This window comes from Schistocerca americana, chromosome 8 (assembly GCF_021461395.2).
Source record: "Schistocerca americana isolate TAMUIC-IGC-003095 chromosome 8, iqSchAmer2.1, whole genome shotgun sequence".
NCBI classification, from domain to species: domain Eukaryota; kingdom Metazoa; phylum Arthropoda; class Insecta; order Orthoptera; family Acrididae; genus Schistocerca; species Schistocerca americana.
The window spans coordinates 208,576,278-208,603,353 of NC_060126.1; positions in this window are offsets into that span (position 1 = coordinate 208,576,278).

Sequence of the window (27,076 nt, forward strand, 5' to 3'; positions counted from 1 at the left end):
CTATGACAGTTAGGCAGGGGGTGACAAAACTTGAATTTCATAATCGAGCAGCTGCTCACAAGCCATACATCACGCCGGTAAATGCCAAACGACGCCTCGCTTGGTGTAAGGAGCGTAAACATTGGACGATTGAACAGTGGATAAACGTTGTGTGGAGTGACGAATCACGGTACACAATGTGGCAGATTGTGGGTATGGCGAATGCCCGGTAAACTTCATCTGCCAGCGTGTGTAGTTCCAACAGTAAAATTCGGAGGCGGTGGTGTTATGGTGTGGTTGTGTTTTTCATGGAGGGGGCTTGCACCCCTTGTTGTTTTCCATGGCACTATCACATCACAGGCTTACATTGATGTTTTAAGAACCTTCTTGCTTCATACTGTTGAAGAGCAATTTGGGGATGGCGATTGCATCTTTCCACACGATCGATCACCTGTTCGTAATGCAAGGCCTGTGGCAGAGTGGTTACACGACAGTAACATCCCTGTAATGGGCTGGCTTGCACCGAGTCCTAACCTGAATTCTATAACACCTTTGGGATGTTTTGGAACGCCGTCTTCAAGCCAGGATTCACTGACCGATATCGATACCTCTCCTCAGTGCAGCACTCCGTGAAGAATGGGCTTCAGTTCCCCAAGAAACCTCCCAGAAACTGATTGAACGTATGCCTGCGAGAGTGGGAGCTGTCATCAAGACTAAGGGTGGGCCAACACCGTACTGAACTCCAGCATTACCGGTGGAGGACGCCACGAACTTGTAAGTCATTTTCAACCAGGTGTCTGGATACTTTTGATTACATAGTGTACGTGGGTGCTCGAGCCCCGACGCGCCCACGTAGTCGGTGCGCATGGTTGACTACACGGTCAGCGCGGTGGATTGCTAACCGGGGGCGTGAGTTCGATTCCCGGCCGGGTCAGGGGCTTTCTCTGCTCGGGGACTAGGTGTTGTGTGTCGTCATAATTGACATTTCAATGTTGTGATGGCTGTGTGGGCACTGTTGTTACGACTTCGTACACAACTGTAAGAAGACGTGGGGTACGGAAGGACGCTGGGTGGGAGCAGAAATGATTAGCAAACAGAAGATTTATTTAACTATAAAAGTGGACGAAGACTCGTTGCAGATATTGCACGAAGAAATAAAGTACAGTTCTCAGTGTCAACAAGTATGAGGCTCACTGCACTAGATACGAACGAGGGTGTTGTAGTGAAGAGGCTCCAAGTGCAAGTGGGCTATCTCACTGCCGCAGGCCATTCATGTTCCGGCGGTGGAGGGCGCTCGGAGCCTGGAGGTGCGGCTCAGTGGGCGTGCACTGTTGACTCCGTCAGATCCCTCGCGTCCCCTGTCGGCGTCCGAGGGAAACATGCATTTCGATTACTTGCATTTCCGTTGCCAACTGCCCTAGGGTGCCATCTAAGCTTGATACCACAGGCACGTTCAGCGATATAGTAGGTCATAATTAGGCAGGGGCACATTGGCAAAGCCCCAAGTTCCCCGAGGATAAATGGAATGGCCGAAAGAAAGAAAAATGGAAATTGGAAGGAGATGTGGAGAAGATAGTAAAACGATCAGTCAAGTGAACTCTTTCGGTTTATTCAGGTAATCAAATACAGTTGCGGAAATTCTTCAGAGTTAAAGATACACGATTGACTTACCTCCTTCATCCTGGTCATAGACCAGTCTGCAGTAGAGGAGGTATTCATTGGCATAATTGCTACCAATAACGAACGAAGTACGAGGGCTGTTCAAAAAGTAAGGTGATTTTTCAAATTGCGCTACCAACTCCATTCGACTATCGATCCTTTTTTTTTGTTATGTTGGTACACATGTCCCGAACATAATGTTCACAGTTTCAAGTGTACAGCATACTTCGTTTGTTTTTGATGATAGAAAGGTTAGACGTGTTTTAGTGTGCTCGGCGATTTTCGGAGCAAAAAATTTGCATCAAATTTTGTGTGAAAAATGGAATCAAGCTCTAAAACATTTTAAATGTTGACGGTGCCATATGGTGAGTCTACTCTAAGTCAAAAAAGAAATGACGAACCTCACTCTGGACGCCTCAGCACATCAACAGATGGTAACGTCGAAGATTTGAAGAAAATCGTTTTGGAAAGTCGTCTAGTTACCGTGAAAGAAGTTGCTGAGGATATTGGCACATCGGTCGGCTCGTGTCATTGAATTTTTTTGGATTGACGTGTGTCAGCGAAGTTTTGGCACAAACTTCTCAATTTTGATCAGAAGAACCGTCGCATGAGCATCCCTCAGGAGCTCTTGAATGACGCCAATTATTATCCTGATTTGCACAAAAAGGTCATAACTGGTGACGAAACATGGTTTTATGGTTATGACGTCGAAACCAAAACCCAATCGTCCCAATGGAAGAATCCCGGAGAGCCAAGACGAAAAAAGCACGCCAAGTTCGATCAGATGTCAACGTATTGCTCACAGTTTTTTTTTTTTTTCAATTACCGTGGCTTAGTGCATCATTAATTTTTGCCTCAAGGCCAAACGATCAATAAGGATTATTACCTTGACGTTATGCGCCGTTTGCGAGAAGCAATACGCAAAAAACGTCCTTGAATTGTGGAAAACAATTCATGGCTTTTGTATCATGACAGTGCACCTGCTCATTCATCGTTGCTTGTGTCACATTTTTCGGCCAAAAACAACACGACAATCATGCCTCAGTCACCATATTCACCGGATTTGGCCCCCTGCGACTTTTTCCTGCTCCCAAAACTGAAGAGACCTATGAAAGGACAAAGATTTTCAACGGTTGAGGAAATGAAACTGCATCACTGAAAGTTTTCAACACAATACCGAAAAGTGCTTATGAGAAGTGCTTCGAGGATTGGAAGAAGCGTTGGCACAAGTGTATTGTATCCGAGGGGGATTACTTTGAAGGGGACAACATGACTATTGATGAATAAATAAATATTTTTTCATAAAAATATAGTCACCTTACTTTTTGAACACAACTCGTATATCAGTTCGCCTTAAAAATGTAATTTAACACCACAGCTTTGTTATTCATTGTAAAGTACTAGAAAAATACCATACAGTACTTGAAGCGTCGTAATCTGGGAACATGGACATTGCACCTGCATGTGACATTAAGGAAGAGTGCTGCCCGATAAATTGCCTGCCGGCCAGGGTGGCCGATCGGCTCTAGGCGCCACAGTCTGGAACCGCGGAACCGCTACGGTCGCAGGTTCGAATCCTGCCTCGGCCATGGATGTGTGTGATGTCCTTAGGTTAGTTAGGTTTACGTAGTTCTAAATTCTAGGGGGCTGATGACCGCAGCAGTTAAGTCTCATGGTGCTCACAAGGGAACATCCCCATCACACACCCCTCAGATTTAGTTATAAGTTGGCGCAGTGGATAGGCCTTGAAAAACTGAACACAAATCAATCGAGAAAACAGGAAGAAGTTGTGTGGAACTATGAAAAAATAAGCAAAATATACAAACTTGGTCGTCCATGTGTAAGATAGGCAATATTAGGGCAATATGAGGCGAGGGGCGCCGTGGTCCCGTGGTTAGCGTGGACAGTTGCGGAACGAGAGGTCCTTGGTTCAAATCTGCCCTCGACTGAAAATTTTGCTTTCTTTATTTTCGCAAAGTTATGATCTGTCCGTTCGTTCATTGACGTCTCTGTTCACTGTAATAAGTTTAGTGTCTGTGTTTTGCGACCGCACCGCAAAACCGTGTAATTAGTTGACGAAAGGACGTGCCTCTCCAATGGGAACCGAAAACATTTGATCGCAAGGTCATAGGTCAATCGATTCCTCCACAGGAAAACACGTCTGATATTTTGTGTACGACACTGGTGACAGCATGTGCGTCACATGACAGGAATATGTTGTCGACCCACCTAACTAGTACACTTGGCGAATGGGTGAAAAGATTCTTCTACCTTGCCCGATTTAGGTTTTCTTGTGGATGTAATAATCACTCCAAAAAAAGTGATGAAAACATAAGAGTTTTTCACATAAACTGAAAATAAAAAGTTAAAATTTTCGGTCGAGGGAAGATTCGAACTGACGACCTCTCATTCTGCAACTGTTCATACTAACCACGGGACCACGGCGCTCCTGATTTCATACTGCCCTTAATAGTGCCTGTATTACACATGGACGACCCAGTTTGTATATTTTGCTTATTTTTTCATAGTTCCACATAACTTCTTCCTGTTTTCTCGATCGATCTGTGTTCAGTTTTTCAAGGCCTATCCGCTGTGCCAACTTATAACTAAATCTGAGGGGGGTGCGATGGGGATGTTCCCTTGTCAGAGCCATTTGAACAATTTGTCTAACAAACGAATAACAACAATAAAGAACGATAAAACGTTATTTCCCAATAACTGATAATATTCATTTGCAACCAAGTACCTAATGTTAAGTAATGAAGTAAGGTACTAACGTGTACCGTGCAGTGACGTTGAAAAGAACATCAAATCTGTTCGGCTTGCAATACTTATCAGAGCTGAAATTTTCGTACGCAGACTTAGGCACAGCCGTGCTGATGTATCTAACAGAATCTGTATCTATTGTAAAAGCAGAGCGTTGTTTTTCCGAACTAAAAATATTTTTAAAGATGTGTAAAATTTAGATAAGGTGACAAAAGACATGTGATACCTCCTAATACCGTGTAAGACCACCTTTTGCTCGGCGTAGTGCAACAACTCCACGTGGCATGGAGTCAACAAGTGGCTGGAAGTCCACTGCAGAAATAGAGTCATGCTGCCTCTATATAGACGTCCATAATTACGAACGTGTTGCCGGTGCAGTATTTTCTGCACGAACTGATCTCTCGATTATTTTTCATAAATTCAGAATGGGATTGATGTAGGGCGATCCAGGTTGTCGCACTATTCTATTCGCTCGAATTGTCCAGAATGTTCTTCAAACCAATCGCGAACAATTGCGACACGGTGATGGCGCATTGTCATCCATAAAAATTTCATCGTTGGTGACATAACGTCCGTGAATGGCTGAAAACGGTCTCCAAGCAGCAGAACATCCAGAGGCCCCGTCAGCTCCATGTAAACACAGTGACACCATTATGAAGCCACCACCAGTTTGCTCAGTGTCTTGTTGACAACATGCGCCCATGGCTTCGTGTGTTCTGCGCCCCTACCACCAGCTCCTACCAACTGAAATCGGGAGTCCTCTTATCAGGCCACGGTTTTGCAGTAGTCTAGAGTCGAATCGATATCGTCACGAGCCCAGGAGAGACGCTGCAGGCGACATCCTGCTGTTAGCAAAGGCACTCGTATCGGTCGCCTGGTGCCATAGCGCATTAACGCCAAATTTCGCAGCACTATTCTACGGATACGTTCGTCGTACGTCCCACATTGATTTCTTCGGTTATTTCATGCCTTGTTGTTTGTTTGTTAGCACTGACGACTCTACGCAAACACTCATGCTCTCGATCGTTAAGTGAGGCCGTCAGTCACTGCATTGTCCGTTGTGAGAAGTAATACCTGAAATTTGGTATTATCAGCACACTCTTTGTGACTGTGGATCTCGAGATATTGCATTCCGTAACAATTTCCGAAGTGTAATGTCCCACGCGTCTAGCTCCAACTACCATTCAGCGTTCGAAGTGTGTCAATTCCCATCCTGCGACCATAAGCATGTCGGAAAACTTTTCACATGAATCACCTGAGTACAAATGACAGGTCCACCAATGCACAACCCTTTTACAATGGTTGAATGAAAAGTAATGCCTCCACCTTCGTTAATTGGGTTTGGATGGGAATATTTTAATAAATCAAACACAGAAGTAATGCTTAGAACGTTATCTTTAATTACCAATATTCACTTTTCCACATAATCACCAGCCAATTGGATACATTTCTGCCAACGATGAACAAGTTTTCGGAAGCCGTCATGGAAGAAGTCGACACTCTTGTTTCCGCAGCCACAGTCTCACAGTTCTCTCAACGTCTTCATCAGAAGCATAATGATGTCCCCACAGATCGTCTTTCATTATCGGGAACAGATGGAAGTCAGACAGTGCTAAGTTTGGACTGTGTGGAGGATACCGTACGGTGGTGAGATCCAGTCTCTGAAGTTCTGCTGTGCTGGCACATGAAGTGTGTGGTTTGGCATTGTCATGCTGCAGGAAAACATTTCGATTTTCCTTTCAGACCCTTTGTTAACCGTCATTTCAGAGTTCGCAGCGTTGTGATGTAACACTCTGAATTTATTGTTGTTCCATGAACAAGGAAATCAACATGGATAAAACCATCTACGTCCCAGAACACTGTGGCCTTGATTTTTCCAGCTAAGGGCTGCGTCTTGAATTTCTTTTCCTGGGGCGAGTCTTTGTGTCGATATTCCATAGAATGACGTTTCTTCTCCAGGTCGTAATGGTTTACCTACGTTTCGTCTCCTGTCATAATTGAATGGAGAGAGGCACTTTTATTCTCTTAACAGGAGAGGAGTTCCTGGCAAGTTTCAAGTCTGTGCACTTTCATTTCAGAAATCAGCATCCGGGGTACCCATCGTGTACAGATCTTCCGATAGCCCACACGTTGTTGTGAAATTCCGATTGTGCTTGCAATTTCTCTCTGAGTGATACGACGATCATCCTGAATCAATCTGTCAACATTTTGCTTGTGAAACTCGGTGGTTGCTGCCACAGGATGTCCAACTCGTTGTTTGTCATGCAGGTCCGATGTTCCCGCCTTAACATCTTTAAACTTACTCGCCCAACGACGCACAGCACTCACATCAACACTTTCACCATAAACTGCTTTCATTCTCTGATGAATCTACTTTGAGGTGACACTTTCTGCTGTCAAGAATTCAAGGATTGCACGTTGCTTAAATCGCATTGACCGACCGTCTGCGCTGGCTTCCATACTTTACACTGTAACAACACAACCTTTGAATGCTAAGGCTTCCCGCCAACTGGAGCTGTAGAGAAGAGGCTACGGAACAAGCCTGTGCCTGCCGCATACCAATGCTGCCAACTGTTGAAGAGTTACGAAAATGGAGGCATTACTTTTCAGTCAACCCTCGTATATCTTGTAGACGCGATACTGTTTCCATCTGAACATGTGCATATCGCTGTCCCACTACTACTGCCACCTCATTGTCAACTGAATCAGGAAGGGCTATCTCGTTTGGTAATAAAGAATTATCAACAGAAGAAGGGGAAAGCGGGTATGGACACAGGAGTGGTTGACTGGCAAACGAATGTAACAAAAATTTTGAAAAATGTTAACTGATAGAACGCGAAGCGAGACGTTGTATAGCTTGCAAGAACGTGCTTGGTAAAATCAAAGACCTGTCCTCCAGAGCAGAAGCTACACTTATTTGTCAACCTCCTACATGCCATCACTTCGAGGCCGTGCAGATAAAATTAGGGAATCGTCTCGCACAGAAGAGTGCTGTCTGTCATTCTCCCTTGCTCCATGTGCGCATGGAACATAGACAACTTTAATGTGTGGTAAAATAAAAAGTATCCTCTGCTATTAATTTTACAGTGGTTTACAGAGTGTAGATAAATGTGTAAATACGTCCGTAAATCATAAAAGAGCACAAAAATACAGATTTTTCTAAAGTAATGGACGGTGTTGCACTTATAATGATGAGGAAAAACACATTTATGTAAGACATTCAATCCATGTCACTAAGCATATACACATATCAAAAAAAGTACTCTGGTTCCCAGAACTCCTGAAGATAGACGTTGACAGTGGATATTGTATCACAGAGACAGCCCCTTTGACTGTTCGGAATGTCACTAAACTGGCCCAAAGAAGTAAACAACCAGCAGCGCCTATTAGGTGGAGTGGCTCCGCCAGCCGATCAGTTCCAGTCATTCCACCAGGAAGGAGGTACACGGCTCTTGTTGTCTGTAGTTCAATCATGCCTAGACGGTCAGTTCCGCGGTTCGATCGCGTCCGCATTGTTACTTTGTGCCAGAAAGGCCTCTCAACAAAGGAAGTGTCCAGGCGTCTCGGAGTGAACCAAAGCATGGACATGGAGGAGATACAGAGAGAAAGGAACTGTCAATGACATGCCTCGCTCAGGGCGCCCAAGTGCTACTGCTGCAGTGGATGACCGCTACCTACGGATTATGGCTCGGAGGAATCCTGACAGCAACGCCACCATGTTGAATAATGCTTTTCGTGCAGCCACAGGACGTCGTGTTACGACTCAAACTGTGTGCAATAGGCTGCATGATACGCAACTTCACTCCCGACGTCCATGGCGAGGTCCATCTTTGCTACCATGACACCATGCAGCGCGGTACAGATGGGCCCTACAACATGCCGAGTGGATTGCTCAGAATTGGCATGACATTTCTTCACCGATAAGTGTCGCATATGCCTTCAACCAGACAATCGTCAGAGTCGAGTTTGGAGGCAACCCGGTCAGGCTGAACGCCTTAGACACACTGTTCAGCGAGTGCAGCAAGGTGGGAGTTTCCTGCTGTTTATGGGGGGTGGCAGTATGTGGGGCCGACGTACGCTGCTGGTGGTCATGGAAGGCGCCGTTATGGCTGTACGATACGTGAATGCCATCCTCTGACCGATAGTGCAACTATATCGGTAGCATATTGCGAGGCATTCGTCTTCATGGACGACAATTCACGCCCCCATCGTGCACATTTTGCGAATGACTTCCTTAAGGGTAACGACATCGCTGGAGTAGAGTGTACAGCATGTTGTCCAGACATGAACCCTATCGACCGTGCCTGGTATAGATTGGAAAGGGCTGTTTATGGACGTGACCCACCAACCACTCTGAGAGATCTACGCCGAATCGTCGTTGAGGAGTGGACTAATCTGCACCAACAGTGCCTTGATGAACTTGTGGATAATATGCCACGACAAATACAGATATGCATCAGTGCCAGAGGACATGCTACTGGGTATTAGAGGTACCGGTGCGTACAGCAATCTGGACCACCACCTCTGAAAGTCTCGCTGTATGGTGGTACAACATACAATGTGTGGTTTTCCTGAGCAATAAAAAGGGCAGAAATGATGTTTCTGTTGATCTCTATTCCAGTTCTCTTTATAGGTTCAGGAACTCTCGGAACCGAGGTGATGCAAAACTTTTTTTGAAGTGTACACATTTCATTAGTACTTTACTTATATATATGAATGTTAAGTATTTATGTACTTATTTGAAATTATCGTTTCGTTCCAGGTTTGTCACTGACTCCTTTTAAGTACTTATTAATATCATTACCGTAGGAGTAAAGGAGAATACTTACCGAAAAGCAGAAGCGTTGAGTCATCGAGATGCACACACAGCAAAGAAAGAAAACGTGCTAGCTTTCAGAGTAATACTTTTTCGAGCTAGAGTATGAATACACGCGCGCAAACACACACACAAACACTAACGCCCCGAAATGGTGCGGTTGTGCATACTGCGTGAGCGAGCACGCGCGCGCTTGTTTGTTTGTGTGTGTGTGTGTGTGTGTGTGTGTGTGTGTTGTGTTCTGTATGTTTTTGTACTCCGGCCCGAAAAAGGATTACTCAGAAAGCTGGCAAGTTTTCTTTCTTTGCTGTGCGCATCCCGAAGACTGAGCGCTTTTGCTTTTCGGTGAATGAACTCCTTCACTCGTGAAGTATTTACATCCTACCAGAACTTTCTAACAATATTGTTTATTACCTATTTTTCTTTTCTACTCAATTCTGAGCAGAGCGTCCTGTGTGCAGTGTAGTGTGTGTGTATGGGAAGGCGGGCGGGGCACTTTTATCTACTTGTTCCTTGACACTCACTCACGACTATACGCGAGCCTCTGTACAGGGCCTTTCATGTATTACCATAAGAAGTGTATACGCTATTATCTTGACACTGGGGAAAATCGTTGTCACCATAGTCAACTGCATGGATAACACTCTGGTGATGGCTGCAATCACAAGTGCCAAGGACGAAGGTGTGGAGCAGTAATAGATAGAAAACAAAGCTATCTTCAATCCATCTTAGATCAGTATATATCAAATAACGTTTTGAGGGATGGCAAACCCCACCGTGGTTCAGTCGCCTATTAGAAAGTTGATACGAAAGAAAAGCTCCTCTCAGATTTAAGCAGATTAAAAGCCTAGGTGATAAACAGAAGCTAAACGAAGCGCAAATGAGCTTAAGGATAGCAATACAAGGAGTGTTCAATGAATTTGAAAATAAAATTTTGCCCGTCAGTTTGACTAGAAATCCTAAGAACTCTTGGTTTTCTTCCTAAACTTGTACTCCGCTGAAGGTCGTAGAACGTTTCCTCCTTCCAATCATCACACGAACACCGAATTAGCATGTCTTGAAGTAAGAGATCGCGGAGCAGAAAATGCACTAAATTCGCTCAGTAGCGGAAAGTCATCTGGAGCTGATGAGATACGTGTGAGATTGTAGAGATTATGCGAAAGAACTTGCTCTCCTTCTGTCAGTAGTTTATCGTAGGTTGTTAGAATAACGAAGGGTACCTAGCGACTGGAAAGCAGGACAGGTAATTCCCGTTTTCAAGTAAGGTCGCAGAACATATCACGTAATTATAGGCCCATATCGCTGTTTTCAATCTGCTGTAGTATTATCAACATGGATATGCTCACGTCTTATGACGTCTCTCAAGACGAAAATATCCTTTACAGAAATCACCATGGAGTGAGATCCAGAGCGCCGTAACAGCATGTTCTTCAACTTTAGGAAAGCATCATCTACAGTTCGCCACAGTAATCTAGTGAACAGTGCAGCCATTGTCGTAATGCGGAAACGGGGCGCTTTATCTTACGTCCAAATATCTATATCAACAGGCAGAGCCATCAGGTGAAGTGTATTACAAGAGGTATAGAGGGGAGTGGTATCATTTCCATGAGTATATAGCTTGCAATATTGCCTCTAGCAATTCATGGGCACTTCACATTACAGCAGTCCACTTAAGGTGAAGAAATAGCAACCTTTTCTTCCTGATATACTGGGACTTCTTGGTAACAACAGGTGCATGCATACTTCTTGTTTTGTTACACAGTAGAAATACTACCATAAAGCAGTGAAGTTTAGCTGTCTGCAGCAATGCTATTCACACAGAAAAATGCACTCTTCAATTTCTAAGCATATCTTTGCACAATAAGAAAAATTTGACGTCAGCAGAGTCGTCACCACCATGCAAATGATGACGTTTTGATATGAAAGTATTCCATTTGAATCCTGAAAAGGAACAGGACTTTTACTGCAGCAGCTTGGGTGGCAAGATGCAATGGAGATCATGAAATTCATTTCTTATTTCTCAATTCTTATCGTCAGTCTCATTTGAGGCACCGTTCACCTTGGGTCTGCATTTCACAAACATTCAAGCTGTGCAACTGTTACATGAAACGTATACCAATAGATAACATATGAACAGTATTTTCATTTGGTCTCCTGTGTGTGTTCTGAAAAATCTTCTGCCATGATGGTGTTTATTTACTGAGTGGTATAGGAGCCTGTGTGTTTTGACAAGACATATCCAAACATGTTGGTAAGTGGTGCCATCAGCCAAATAAATCATAAACTACAAAGAAAATTAATCATGTAACAGAAATTTAACAGATTCTTTCCAATACTCATATGGACGACCTCGCTCTTTTCATTATTTAGGGTTAATTTCCACTTTTTGGACCACACAGATATCTAGACTAAATTATTTTGGATTGGTTTCGATCTTCTGATGACTTTTCTAGACAGCACCATCTGAAAATAATACAAGGGGATGTGCAGATTGTCTCCTAAATCAGCTACTCAGAAACACCGTAAAATATTGTAGCTGCACCTAATAGTTTAGTTAGCAGTCCAGACAACATGTTTTTACCAGTCACACAATAATGCTGGAACAATTGCAGAATTATTCCAAGAAAGTCTATGCTCAGTTGCATGTAAATACCCCTGTCATGCGATATAGTTGGAGGTGGCTTTAACCTACAGCATCAAGACTGTCTACAGATTCATTGGAGGTGGTAGGGACACACACGTCTTGTGAAGTAGTTCTGTAAACATTTTCCCAACATTCTATTGAGTAGCTAATGTGCAATAGAAATATTTTACACCCTGTAACTACAAACAGGCCAGACCTAGCCAACAGTATGAGCGTAGAGACACGGATTAGTGATCATGATGTTTTTAGGGAGGTGATGATTACTAAATTTAACAAATCCATCAACAAGACTAGGAGAGTATTTCTGCTGTAAAGAGCAGAAAGCTGTTATTAGAAACCTACTTAGACACTGAATGGGTATCACTTAGTTCCAATGTGATGTATGTAGAGCAATAATGAAAAAAGTTTGAACTGATTGGAAATCTGGAGAATAGGTGCCTAGTCAGTGGATTAGAATGGAAAAGACTCACCATTGTTTCACAAGGCTGTTGAACTCTCGGTTTAAAAGAGAAGGCACAAATGACGACAGACAAAAACTGATAAGAGACTCATGTGTCTGTGAAAAGATCTATGTGCGAGGCATACAGCAACTACCACCACCGCCATATCTTAGATCTGACCAAGAATAATAGAAAATTCTGGTCCTACATAAATTTGCTAAGGGTGTGTAAGGTTTCCATCCAGTCACTAGTTGACTAGTATGGTGCGGCAGTTAAAGATAGAAAACAAAAGCCCCAGTTTTAAATTTCGCATTTAATAAATGCTTCATACAGGAGAATTGTACAAACAAACCATTGTTTGACCATCAAACAGACTGCCGTATGGACGAGATAATAATAGGTATCACTGGCGTAGAGAAAGAACTGCAAGAGTTGAAAACAAAAGTGTCACCAGGTCCGTATGGAATACCTATAGAGTTTTACAGAGAATACTCTATGGCTTTATGATGTCCTGTGAACCAAAGATGAAGGGTAATAGGCAGATTCCATAGTCCTAGATTTCTGGAAAACTTTTGACATGATGCCCCACTGCAGACTGGTAACGAAGGTCGAGCATAAGGAATAGGTTTGAAGATATATGATTCAAATACTCCTTAAGTAACAGAACCCAGTAATGTTATCCTCAATGGCGAGTGTTCATCAAAGATAAGGGTATCGGCAAGAACACCCAAGGGATGTGTGAGAGGACTGCTATTTTCTTCTGTACACATAGATAATCTGACGGATAGGATGAGCAGCAATCTGCGGCCATCTGTTCATGAAGCTGAGGTGTACGGGAAGGTGTCATCATTGAGCGACTGTAGGAGGATACATGATGTCTTGGGACAAAATTTTACTTGGTGTAGTGAATGGCAGCTTGCTCTAACCGCAGCAAAAGTATTGTGCAGTGAACGGTAGCTTGCTGTAAACACAGAAAAATGTAAATTAATGCACATGAGTAGGAAAAAGATCCTGTAATGTTCAATACAGTATTAGTAATGTGTCAGTTAAATATCTAAGCAAAACGTTGCAAAGCGATATGAAATGGAGCAAGCTCGTAAGGTCGGTAGTAGGGAAGGCAAATGATCCAGTATGGTTTATTGGGAGAATGTTAGGAAGGTGTAAGCTTATGTATAAAATTGACAGCATGTAGAACACTTGTTTGACACATTCTTGAGTACCACTCGATTGTTTGGGATCCCCACCAGTTCGGATTAATGAAAGACGTGGAGACAATTGAGAGGAGTGCTGCTAGATTTGTTACCAGTAGGTTCGGTTCACATGTGAGTATTACGGAGATACTTTGTGAAATAAAATGGGAACAGCTGGACTGAAGATGAAGCTCTTTTAGAGAAACACAATTGAGAAAGTGCACAAAACCGACATCTGCAGCTGACTGCAGAACGATTCTGCTTCCACCAATGTTCATTCTGCGAAAGGATCTTGAAGACATGATTAAACAAATGGCTCATACGGAGATATGTAGACAGTTGTTTTTCTCTTGCTCCATTTGCGAGTGGAACACAAATGGTATGAGTTGCAGTGGTAGAAAATATCCTCTGCTACGCACTATATGGAGCCTGGGGGAGTAGCTGTAAACGCAGATATACTTCAATTTTTTTGCATATTCAACTGATTCTTCCCTAAAACAGATGGTAGGTCATTAATCAGACGAATGTCTACTCTTTCATCTGAATTTAGAACACAGCCAGTGAACACACGCTGCCCTGTAACCAGCACACAATAAGCACCACAAGCAGGAAGTGCTTCTCCATGTAAGAAATGGCCAAATGTCATAGACAATGCCCTGTTCTTAGTTTTTGTGTGGAGGACGTTTACGGGAGGTGAATTAAGGTCACTGACACGTCTGCAATCACACTTCACCGATTAACGACACAGGAATCTACTGTATGATCATATGCATCTGGGTCAAGCATCACACTACTAGTGCTGTATTCGAACATTAATGGTGTGTCTTTCCTCTTCTGAATTAACTTACATTTTTCTACATTCAGAGCCAGCTGACATTCATCACAATACCTAGAAATTTTGTCTATGTCATCCTGTATCCTCCTACAGTCACTCAAGAACGACGACTTCCTTACATCACAACATCAACAACAAACAACTGTAGATTGCTGCACATACTGTCCACCAGATTATTTATGTATATAGAAAATAACAGTGGTAGTATCGCACTTCCCTAGGGCTCTCCTGGTGACGCCCTTTACTCTGATTAACACTAGCCATCGAGGACAACGTACTGGGTTCTGTCGTATTGACAATGGTCAGGAAAGTGTTCCAATAGAGATACACCCACTTGGAGGCAGAGATACCAGGTCTTTGACATTGTAGGTTTTGTTATGTCTTCCTTTGCATGCTATGTGTTTCTTTAGTAGATACAGATGCTGTTCATGAACAGAGAATTCAGAGATTAATTTATTCTACAGCTAACATCAAATATAATACATAACTTTGTTGCTGTATTAGCGGCGTCAGTTGCTAACAGTAGTTTTGAATGTTGAAACATATACAGATACAAAAGATTTATAAATCTGTCACTCTTCAGAAGACATCGAGTCCTGGCAACTCTGAAAGTCTGTAAATGTTATTCAGCTGGCAAACACACAAAATGGGCTCAGTATGTGAATGTTCGAACATAAGTGCACCCGCCCCTGGCAGTCCGGAGAGGGGCACTTGTATCTTACTGGCAGTGGCGTAATCTTTTGTGGCAGCGTCCTCCTGCCATGATGGCGGTTGTAGGAAACGTGACGGGGGCGGAGCGCATATTTGAAAGTGCAGCTGACCGGGTAGGTGCCGATATCGCAGGTTTGAACACTTAAAAGCAGCCGCACGGAGTGCCCGTGCAGTTTGAGGCACCATGTCACGGACTGCGCGGCCCCTCCTGTCGGAGGTTCGAGTCCTACCTTGGGCATGTGCGTGCGTGCGTGCGTGTGTGTGTGTGTGTGTGTGTGTGTGTGTGTGTGTGTGTGTGTGTGTGTGTGTTGTTCTTAGCATAAGTTAGTTTAAGCAGTGTGTAGGTCTCGGAACCGATGACCTCAGCAGTTTCGTCCCTTAGCATTTCACACACATTTGAACATTTGAACTTAAAAGCACATGTGAGAAAACACCAGGCAGGTGGGAATGTTCTGTTTGTACCAGTGTTTTAGCCACACACTCAACAGAATAGTGAGTTAGCGAGATGTAGCACCATGATGTGGTAACCAGAATACCCGTCGTTCCATCAAAAGCACGTATCTCAGTTGGAGAGGCAGGGTCAACTGCAGGAAGTGCAGACATGCCTCGCCTGTGAGGCATTGTGGAAATGTGACTACTCATACTAGGCGGTCGCCAGTAATACCCGCCCACACACTGATACTGACCACGTGCTTATGGTTCGCTGCCACCGTATCATGGGGATTCTCTGTAGGCCAAAAGTGGGTTTTGTGCAGGTTGACGATACTGCCCTTGTAAAGGTAGCTTCATCTGTGATTAGGATGAATGGCAAATCCCAGCATCGTGGTGCTCTGCACGACGAAGCAGCGACAAAATCTTTGCTGTGGAGATATGCTCTTCATTAATAAGGCCTACACACGTCGTAAATGATACGAATAGTGGCATTTGTCATGGAGGATGTTCCAAGAATAAACTCCAGTCGACTGACTTTTGGCACCTATTGCTTGAGTCATTAAAATAGCAATCACAAAATAATTTTAATTGAAGTATAGGAACAATTTTCACCCCACAATGGCCATCTTCACTAGGTAATCGTTTCTTACATTGTGTTGATGCTCCAAAAGTGCAGTTAAAAATATGTGTCATATACCAGTGAGTAACAAGCTTCTGTGCTCTGGAGGATTATCTTTGTAGTCCTGTACTGGCTCCATGTAAAGTTTGCTCACTCCCACAAAGAGAGACATACCTGAAAGATGGGCTCCTACAAGTGTCACACTCCAAGAATAAGGAGGGGAGTGGAGGTTTTGATTACTGACTTTGAAATGATGAGATACGATTAGTACTGTGGAAATTAAATTCAAATAAGCTGGACTGTATTGCAAGTTTCTTAGTACCCTTTGTATTATGAAAATAACATAAACCTCAGTTGTGAACTATAAATTGTATTTCTTATTCTTATCAAATCATACTTATCCTCTATAAGTATTGATGATGATGATAATGTGTTCTGCCCATAAGACAGGTCTGTCACTGCAAGATCAACATTCTTCAGACCTTGCAGTTTCTGCCATCCTATTTGTAGCTGCATTTGATACATTTATCTTGATGTCATCAATTAGCTGTTATCTTCTCCTTCCTCTGGTCCTCTTCTCAGTGACTATCCCTTCCAGTGCATACTTTTCTGTGCAGTCTGTTCTCAGTGTCTCATCCACTTTCTTTTGCTTCTCTTAATTGTTTCCAGAATTATTTTTTCCACATTCACCCTGTGTAACACAACCTCATTCCTTATTTTATCTGTCCACTTCACACCTTCCATTCTTTTCCAAATCCACATCTTGTAAGCCTCTTAAGCATTTCTTCTGTCTGCCTCACAGTGTCCATGTTTTGCCACCATACACAGCAACAATCAATACAAAACACTTCACTGATCTTTCACCTAATTGCCTGTTCAGTATACCACAGAAAATAATCCTCCTTCTGTAAAACACATCTTTTGCAATGGCTGTTCTTTTTCTATTTCTTGAGTACATGTCATATTTCTTGTTATTTTGCATCCTAGGTAACAGAAGTAATCAATTATTTGACCAACTTTTCTCTTCCTCATTAGTCTTGTCAAAACCATTGCCTTAGTCTTCTTCAAATTTACCTTCATTCTATATTCCTTGCAGCTGGTTTTCATCTCCTTTAATATACTTTAAATGCCTTCATTTTCGCTTATTAATACTATGTCTCATTGGGAAATCCTATACAACTGATTATTCTTCTTCCTATTGTCATGTTACTCCTTTTTTTTTTTTTTTTTTTTTTTTTTTTTTTTTTTTTTTTTTTTTTTTTTTTTTTTTTTAAGTAAATTGATGCTAAACAGACTATGTATCTGTATTAATTGTACAAATGTATTGTTTCATCACAGTATGTACAGATAAAATTCTCTTGAGCTTCCAGTCACACCAAGTGATTTAAAATCCACGAGTTGTCAGGCAAGTTCTCTTCAGCCATTGTCAAGTGGTGACTGTCTTTTGGGTTGCTGCTACCATCCTTATAAAGCCATGCTACCTTCTGTGACATCACTAATATTTGCTCCATTGCCATATAAGGTAATGTTTTCACGGCATGCCCTGTGTGTCTTCTTCAACTTTCTGATGGCCATGCCCTGCACGCCGTCTTCAACTTTCTGTTGGTCAGTCCCAAGCCATGCTTAACTGCAGACCACCATCTTTATTGAGGGTGTTGTCACAAGTTTTTCTCTCAGTCATTTCTTTTACTACCCTATCCCAGAAACTATTAGTCCATGTAATAACAGATGTCTCGTCAATGTTGTTGAAGACAACACAATGTCTGTTTTCTAGAGCATGCTCTGCTGCCATTGATTTCTCAGGGTACTGAAGGCAAAAGCATCTGTCATGTTCTCCACAGCACTGTTCAATAGTATGCACAGTGTGTCTGACATAAAATTGTCTACACCCACCCAGGAATGTGTAGAATACCATGTGGGTGTGTACAGTTTTATGTCAGACAGAGTCTGCATCTTACTGAACAGCACTGTGTAAAACACGAGATGCTTCCGCCTTCAGTACCTTGAGAAACCAGTTGTAGCAGAGCACTAGAAAACAGACATTGTATTCTCATCAACAAGATGTGTGTTATTACGTGGATTAATAGTTTCTGGGGTAGCATAATGAAAGAAGTAATCAAGATAAAAATTTACGAAAAACCCTCAACAAAGATGGCGGTCTGGAGCTAACCATGGCTAGTGACCTGGGCATCAGATTGAAGTGGGCAGTCAATGAAAATATTGTCTCATATGGTGCTGGAGTGAGCACCAGTGACGTCGCAGACAGCAGTGTTGCTATAAAAAATAAGGATGGTAGAAGGAAACAAAAGACACTTGGCTGAAAGGTCAAGTGTTTGAAACCAATTGGTGCGGCTGGAAGCTACAAAGAATTTTATCAGTGTTAATTGTATTATAAACAGTTTCTGCAGTGTAGATGCTCGAAATCTTGGTTGCAGCTCGAGTGTCCAGACGAACTGCGGAAATCTGTGCGGGAACAGGTGGAGCAGGGTCTGCTCAGTGGCTACACAGAGCAGTTCCTCGACTTTGAAACCATCACACCATACCCTGTGGGCATTGTGGGCATGCCGGACTACAATTTCTTTCCAGAATTTAGCGGCCATATGTGGTACAACCAGATGCAACAGGTATGTAGATGCACTCAGTATTATTGAACAGTAAGAATTATTGAGATTATTCGGAGGACATACTGTAACATAGCTATTCTCCTGGTGCACAAGATATATGAGACAGGTGAAATATCCTCAGCCTTCAGCCTACATGAACATTATTGTGGACCACCTGCATCCCTTCATACTTACTTGATGTCTTCCCCATCAATGATGGCATCTTCTAGCAGGGTGATTGTTCATGTCACAAGCCCAAAATTGTACTACAGTGGTCTGAGGAGCATGATTGTGAGCTCGTGTTGATGTCTTTGCCATCAAATTTACCTGCTCTGAACCCTGTGGAGCACGTTTGGGATGCTGTCAGGTGACAGCTCCGTGCCTACAAACCACTGGCTTGTAATTTATGGGAGTTGCATGACCTCTACGTAGACACATTGATGCCATATACCAAAAATCACTACCAATGGCTTCTTGTAACCATTCCCCACAGAATCACTGCCATTTTGCATTCCAACAGTGGACCAGCATGCTGTCACAAGGAGTGATCAAAAAGTAATGGGAATCTTTGTTTTTATTAAAGAATGTTTATTTATTCATAAACATCAACTTGTCCTCTTCAACGTAATCCCCCTCAAATATAATATATTTGTTCCACTGCTTTTTCCAACCTTGGTAGCATTTCTGGAACTCAGTTTTCATTATGGTGTTCAGCTCTTTGAGTGATTCTGTTTTTATCTCACCAATTGCCACCAAATGACATCATTACATGGTTCCCTTCAGCCTCACGAGTAGAAAGAAGTCATAAGGGGCCATGTCTGGCAAACATGATGGCTGAGGCAATATAATGGTTTTGTTTTTTTGCCAAAAAATGACGAACAAGCATTGAGATGTCAGCGGGAACATTATTTTGATGCAATTCCTACAAGTGGTTTTGTCATAGTTCTGTTAGTTTTCTTCAGATTGCTTCATCCACATAGCACATAGCTGCCAGATAGTATTCCTTATTGACCATACAACCATAAAGCAGGAACTCATGACACACTATCCCATTGTGTTTAAAGAAAACACTGATAAGAACTGTCATGTGGGCAACCACTCACTTATAGCTGATAAATGCACGGTGCACAGAAACACAACAGAAAACATTATTCACTCATGCTTTTGAGCTCTTGCTTTTTCTCTAGTAAAAAGTACACATATTCACACACACAACTACACAGACACTCAAATGCAAACTCCTGCAGTCGTGGCAAGACTCACATAGTATATATTATACTCATTTACCAAAACATTGTTCCAGATGCTTGTAAATTTATGTTGATAACTTGGAAAGTGCATAATCTGAATCTCAAAATGTTTACCTTCATTTCAGAATTACTTTTCCACTTATGAGGGGTCCACCGAAGACAGTTATGTTCATTGGACTATAAAGAATTGTATCTATTACCTCATTTTTAAGTAGCATTTATTCTTTTCAGTGAGTGACTGTATCGTATGTATGAATGAGGAAGTGCTAAATAATGTATAATAATAATTTTCAACTTTTTTGTCAACAGGGATCTCAGCATGGAGGAGCAAATTATTTGAGGCAATCAGATGACAAACTCCAGCCATTTGGGGCCTGGAATGTGTGTGGTAATGACAGCCGAGGCCACCAAGGTGGGTACAGCATTTACATAACACAGCAAGAATGTTTTGAATAACAAGTGATACTAGTTAAAGATACATGTTCATCCAATTACAAAATCTTTGTATGATTCTTTATCAACTGAGTGATCTTTAGTGGTGAGATACTGGACTTACAACTGGAAATAAATGTGTCCTATTGTAAGGTCAGCTTTCACTGCAGAAATTTTTCATTTCTGTTTATTCTTCTTTCTTCAACTTAACCAAGGGTCATTGTATCCTGTTTTCTCCTCACAATTGACCAAATTCACCAGGTCTAATAACTGAATATCATAATCAGTTCTAACTGAAAGATAAGCAGGCATTAATGTCTCCAACTTCTTTTTGTTCATTGTCAGCTGCTTTCCATTAAATGTGTTTGCAGTGCATGTTGCTGCCTTACAAACTCACAGCCCTCCAGAAACACAGCTCTCTTTATTGACAATTGATGCTGTAGAATGTGTGTCCATTTCTCAAAAGTAAAGCCAAGCATTTAAATTATGTCAAATAAGTCAACTGATGCCTGTAACTAGTCTCAGCCAAAACAGCAGTGAATGAAGTACTGAAATCTATCCAATATATTAATTAATTATAGAAGATTAACTGTCAGGGACTGCTTCAGAGTGGCATAACACATTATGGAAAGTCACTGGTGAGTACTCTCTGAATGCCACCTTCCTGCTGTTTCAGAGCATTTGATTTGCTGCGATAAACCTTTTCATTAGCCTTAGCCTAAAATGACTGAATGAGGAAACTACATTAGAATTATGTGCTGCCCACTCATGAGAACTGTGATGAACTGTCCATTATTGTTGAAAATGCTTACCAAGCAAGCAACAGGCATCAACAAATATTATATGATAAGTCTTTTTTAATAGTTTCATTAGCTTCCCTTTGTGTTGTACATAGTCTTCCTCATCTGAAATATTGACAGTTGTTTTTATTTTGCCCTGAAGTGGATTCTGCTGTTTAGTTAGTTCAACGTTCTGTGGATCATACTTGTAACCTCTCACTGTGATATGAAATGATTCAGTTCTACAATTACTGTATATCTTCTCAGCAGTGGGGAGCAGAAGCATTCATTAAGTAGATATAATTTCAATTTGTGTTTCAAGCTACTTTTATTATCCATTCAAGTTTTTATGTACTTAACTAAGTGAGTGATCAAGGATTTTTATGGCTGAATACCCCACTCCTTTCGGTGCCACACTAAGGGTGAATGATGGATTGTGTAAATCATTTCTACTTTTAATACGATATTTATGAAAGTACTGTTGCTTCCTGACAACATGCTTCATAAATGCACTATGAGATTGTTGTCAGCATATCCAACTGTTTAACGAACTGTCTACTTTACATTTCCATCTTCAAAATCTAATATTATCCATAATGCGAAAGTTGCAGAGGCAAGGTGTTTAAGGTCTGCAGAATGTGACTTCCAGTTCATGATCTATTCAGTGTAAACACCTACGAATTAAGAATATTCTGTTTCATTTATTGATTCATCCTTGTACATTATTTCTAACGATATGGTCAAGACTTACGCAGTACTGTTTATTTATACAGAACAGCAGGTATTGTCTTTTATTTAAATCCAGCAATAGCCCATTTGAAGATAACCAGTTATTAATTCTCAAAAAATGCTATTTACATTTTAAAGTGTTGAAGTTACTGAATTGGGCTTAATTATAATACATTCATTGCCAGCAAAGAGAACTATTTTTGCTGTTTGGATGTTTGATGGAAGATCATTTATGTACAGGGTGATTATAACTAAAGTTAAACTTTCAAACTACTGAAAAAATAACACCACTGATCAGAATTAAATCAAATTGCAATGGAATATTATTGAAGAAGGGGAAAAACTTATGGCAGAAGAAAAAAAATAGTGTGAAAACTGATCAGTAGAAGTCGAAATACATAAATGAAAACAACTGTCATGCTCATTGAAGTTGATATAAACACGCTGGGTACACAGAATTTGCCTATTTGCACATCTGCTATGTTTGCCATGACTGTCTCAATGCAGAATCATGCTCTGTTTGTAAAGCTGTATTACAAGAATGATGAGTGCGCACATGTTCAAAATGGTTCAAATGGCTCTGAGCACTATGGGACTCAACTGCTGAGGTCATTAGTCCCCTAGAACTTAGAACTAGTTAAACCTAACTAACCTAAGGACATCACACACATCCATGCCCGAGGCAGGATTCGAACCTGCGACCGTAGCGGTCTCGCGGTTCCAGACTGCAGCGCCAGAACCGCGCGGCCACTTCGGCCGGCGCACATGTCACTCGGCAGAAATTCCGGACACTGAAGAGTTTGAAAAAAGGCATTTAATAGCAGTCGACTACAAATGACAAATGAATCATACAGCAATGCGTAAGGTGTACTTTTGATGTTAAACTTTACTACTCAGTGTGCATGGTTGTACAGTTGTGATACTGTTAGTTACATAAGCCCATGCACCACGCAAGGTCAAATCACATCGGATGGGAAAAATCGGTTTTTAATTGTCCTCAGGCAAAAAACTGCGTAAAAAGCATCAATCACATCAGTTTTGAATTGTCCTGAGGCCAAAAACTGCATAAAAAGCAACAGTCAGAATCAAATCAGATTAATAATTCCCATTTGACTGGCGCAAAACATTTTCAATATGCTGTCGACTGTTTTCTGCAACAAGTTGAAACAGCATGTTCCACAGCTGATTGAAGTGTTTCTGGGGTCATGTACAGAATGTGTTGTGCAATGCGTGCCTCCAGTGCAGCTAAATTTGCAATTGGAACACTGAACACAGCATCTTTCAGATAACCCCTCAGCCAGAAGTCACACCGATTAAGATCAGGTGATCGGGATGGCCAGGCTGTAGGGAAATGACATCTGATAATTCTAGCATTTCCGAAACGGTGCTTCAGCAGCTGCTTAACTGGATTTTCAATGTGAGGAGGTGCGCCATCTTGCATAAAAATGATCCCATCCACACATCCATGCTGTTGGAGAGCTAGAATGATGTGGTTGCACAAAAGACACTCATAGCACTTACCAGTGATGGTACAGGTAACAGGAATGGAAGCACCTGTCTCTTTGAAAAAATATGGCCATATGACATGGTGTCCATTTCATTTTCATTGAAAAAGGGGACATTTATGATAAATGAGAGAAAAACCTGGGACAATGAAGGAAAAAAAAAAAAAAAAACGGGACATAAATATTGTATGGACTAAATTTAATACACATACAAGTTTACCTTTACAACGTGCACTCAGATGATCCCAAATAACTTTTTACAATTATTCTGCCACACTATCACCGTACTTTTCATTTTTATGTACTTTATCAAGAAGTGCATTTTCGTTTGAAATTGTATCATAAAAGTCAGTACATGATACACCATTAAAGTGTGTTTTGACAATGAGCAAGGCCCTCACTGTTTCAAATTTCATTCTGTTTTTTTTTTTTAAAAAATCATGTTTTTCATGTTAGTGTTTTTACTTTTGAAATAAGCAAATATTTTGCACCACGTTGCACTAACACTTTCTTTGTCTCCTTCTTCACTTTTTATGAGGTTCTGTGCACATGAAAATTCATCGAACAGTTCGTCTTCATTGAACAGTTCGTCTTCATCAATAGGAAAATTTGGTACAATACTTTTAACAAAAACAACAGTCCTGAATATCCTTCCACTGTAGCTGCTCCTTTTCAGTATTAACCCAGTCAAATGCTTTAAAAGGTGTGAGAAATGGTGAACACCATTCTTTAATATACTCAATGCAAGAGTCATAGAAGACGTCAGCATAAATATGAAATTGTTCTACAGTAATTTCACCCTCTTCTTCCAACTTTCTTAGAGTCTCATGTACAAAGGATGTGAGAAATCTTTCAGATTTTCTTCATTGAAATTTGCCCAATAATTTGTTTATTTCTTGATAAACTTCCACTGTTGTGATTTCTTATTTCTCAATACATTTAATTGTTGTGGAGAAAGGTTTTAGCTGGCTAACAAGAAAATGTAGAAGAACAATAGACACAGGATTATCAAAGAATTGTTTAAGGATAACAGGACACTTATCAAGGGAAATGAAATATGATTTCAAAGCAGGAAATATCTCTACAATTCTTTCCAATGCTGGTAGCAGAGATAGCCACCTTGTCTTGCTGTGCCCAAGTACAGTTTTGTATTCAGTTTCAGTAAACTTACAGAATGACTTCAGAGATTCAACCCTTACTGTATATATGTACACATATGCCCAAATCCTGTATCATATCTGTGACACTCTCTCCCATATTTCGCTATGATACAAAACGTGCTGCCTTTCTTTGAACTTTTTCAATGTACTCCGTCAGTCCTACCTGGTAAGGATCCCACACCGTGCAGCAGTAATCTGAAAGAGGACGGACAAGCGTAGTGCTGGTAGATTTTGTTTACCATTAATTGGCAGTCAATGGGTAGGCAATCTGAGCCAGCTTGTAAGGAATTGTGCACCACATGTGCTGGATAGCCAACGCCTACTATATTATTCACTGTGTTCTGTTGCAATTTATAGAACAAATTGTTTTTTCCTTTCCTCTGCTTACCACCAAAATTGGTGTTAGTGTTGTCTGCAGAAACTGCAATCACCTTTCCCTCAAGATCATATTTCTTTAAAACCTCCAGCACATAATTCTGAAGTAAATCTGAAGTTTCTCCAGCTAAATTAACCAATTCAAGCACTTTCACCGTGATGCCATTTTCAGGGTGAAAATACCTGATAAGGAGAGGAACCAACTTCAAATCCAGATGATTCGATGTATCAATCATTACAGAAATGAATCGAGCACTTTTCAGTTCATTTAAAACCTGCTGAGCTGCATACGGTGCAATAACATTTGAAATGACTGCATTACATCTTGTGTGTCCACATGTGAATTTAGGATTGAAAAGTTTTTTTAACAACTGGTGTAGTACAGTCCATTGACTTAAAGCTACGGTTATGTATTGCACTGTGGTATGCAAACGTAGCTTCTTGTGTTGCCAACTGCCTATCCATTTCTGTTACTGATTTTAAGTTTACATAGTAGTCACTCGTGCATTTATTTGCTCTTTTCGTTTGATCACTCATGCGATGTTTCTTCTTCTTAATGTGATTCACAATGTCAGACCTTCCACCATCACCAATAGCAAACTTTGATCTGCACAACATACATTCTACAGTTTCTCCACTACCAGTGATAAAAGGAAACAAGCTTTTTATATTGCTGTTAAAGTTACACTTTCGTTTTGGCATAATGAAACAGTGATTGCACAGTGCAGAACATTAACAGTGTGGTGACGAAAGCCAGAGAGCAAATATCAGTGGTGTAGAGTATCTCTGGACCGAAAGGATGGATTCAGTGGATCAATTTAGAAGAGAAGAATCTTCGTTGTTATTCGTAACCTATAGTGCGTTTAAAATTACTTGTGACTTTTGACAGTTTGGTACATGTTTGAGGTATGCTGAAAGTCATCACACGCTTTCTAGCGTAAATAATTGCGCAGTTAATAGCAAGTCAAACAACCAGTAGTGTAAAATACTCTAGCCAAGCGGAATCATAAAAAACGGGACATTTTAGCGTCCCCAAAAAAACTTTCGGGACAGTGGGACATTTTGGTAAAAAACGGGACTGTCGCTGGAAAAACGGGACGAATGTACACCCTACCCTATGATAAATGATGTTGTAAACCCACACCACACAGTGACCTTTTCAGGATGAAGTGGTACTGGTTGATTTGTGTGTGGATTTTCCGTTGCCCATATTTGACAATTCTGTATATTGACATATCCTATCAGATGGAACTGGGCTTTGTTTGTCCACAAAATATTCCATGGCCAATCATTGTCCACTACCATGCAAGCAAGAAATTCTAAAGCTCTCTTGCTGGCAGGTCAACAGGAAGCAACTCATGCACATGGGTAATTTTGAATGGATGGCAAAGAAGGATGTTTCGTAGGATTTTACGGTCCTTGCTCACGAGTATGTCCATTTTTCGGGCAATTCTCCATGCACTACACATTTGCACACCACCACTTGTCTCCTCCCGCATTGCTGTGCCCACTGCCTCCACTGACATCAAACCAATTTGTTTTCTCTCTCTACCAGGGTGCACACCAAAAGAACCCATCTTTTTGAATTTCTGCATCATTTTCTGCAAACCCACGGCAGCCATCGGACCAATGCCTTTTTTCAAACCTTTCAGTGTCCAGAACTTCTGCAGAGTGACATGTGCCCACTCATCATTCTTGTAATACAGAGTGCGATTCTGCATTAAGACAGTCATGGCAAACATCGCAGATGTGAAAGGAGGAAAATTCTGTGTATACCAACTGCAATGGGTCGTGTGCATGACAGGTGTTTTCATTTGTGTATTCTGACCTCTATTGATCAATTTTCACACTATGTTTTCTCTTCTGCCGTATCTTTTCCCCCTTCTCTGATAATATTCCGTTGCAATTTGACATTGTTCTGACCAGTGGTGTTATTTCTACAGCATTTTGAAAGTTTAACTTTAATTATAATCACCCTGTATATTTGATGGATTCAGTTATGATGATGGGCCAAGTTCCTTGATGTTATAATGTACTACTCTCACTTCTTTGCCTATACCCCAAAGAAGCTCTATACCCCATAAATGTTAAGGTACTGATGCTTGACTTGATATCCGGCCTACCTAACAATGCCCAGCAGAAGTTGTGGCAG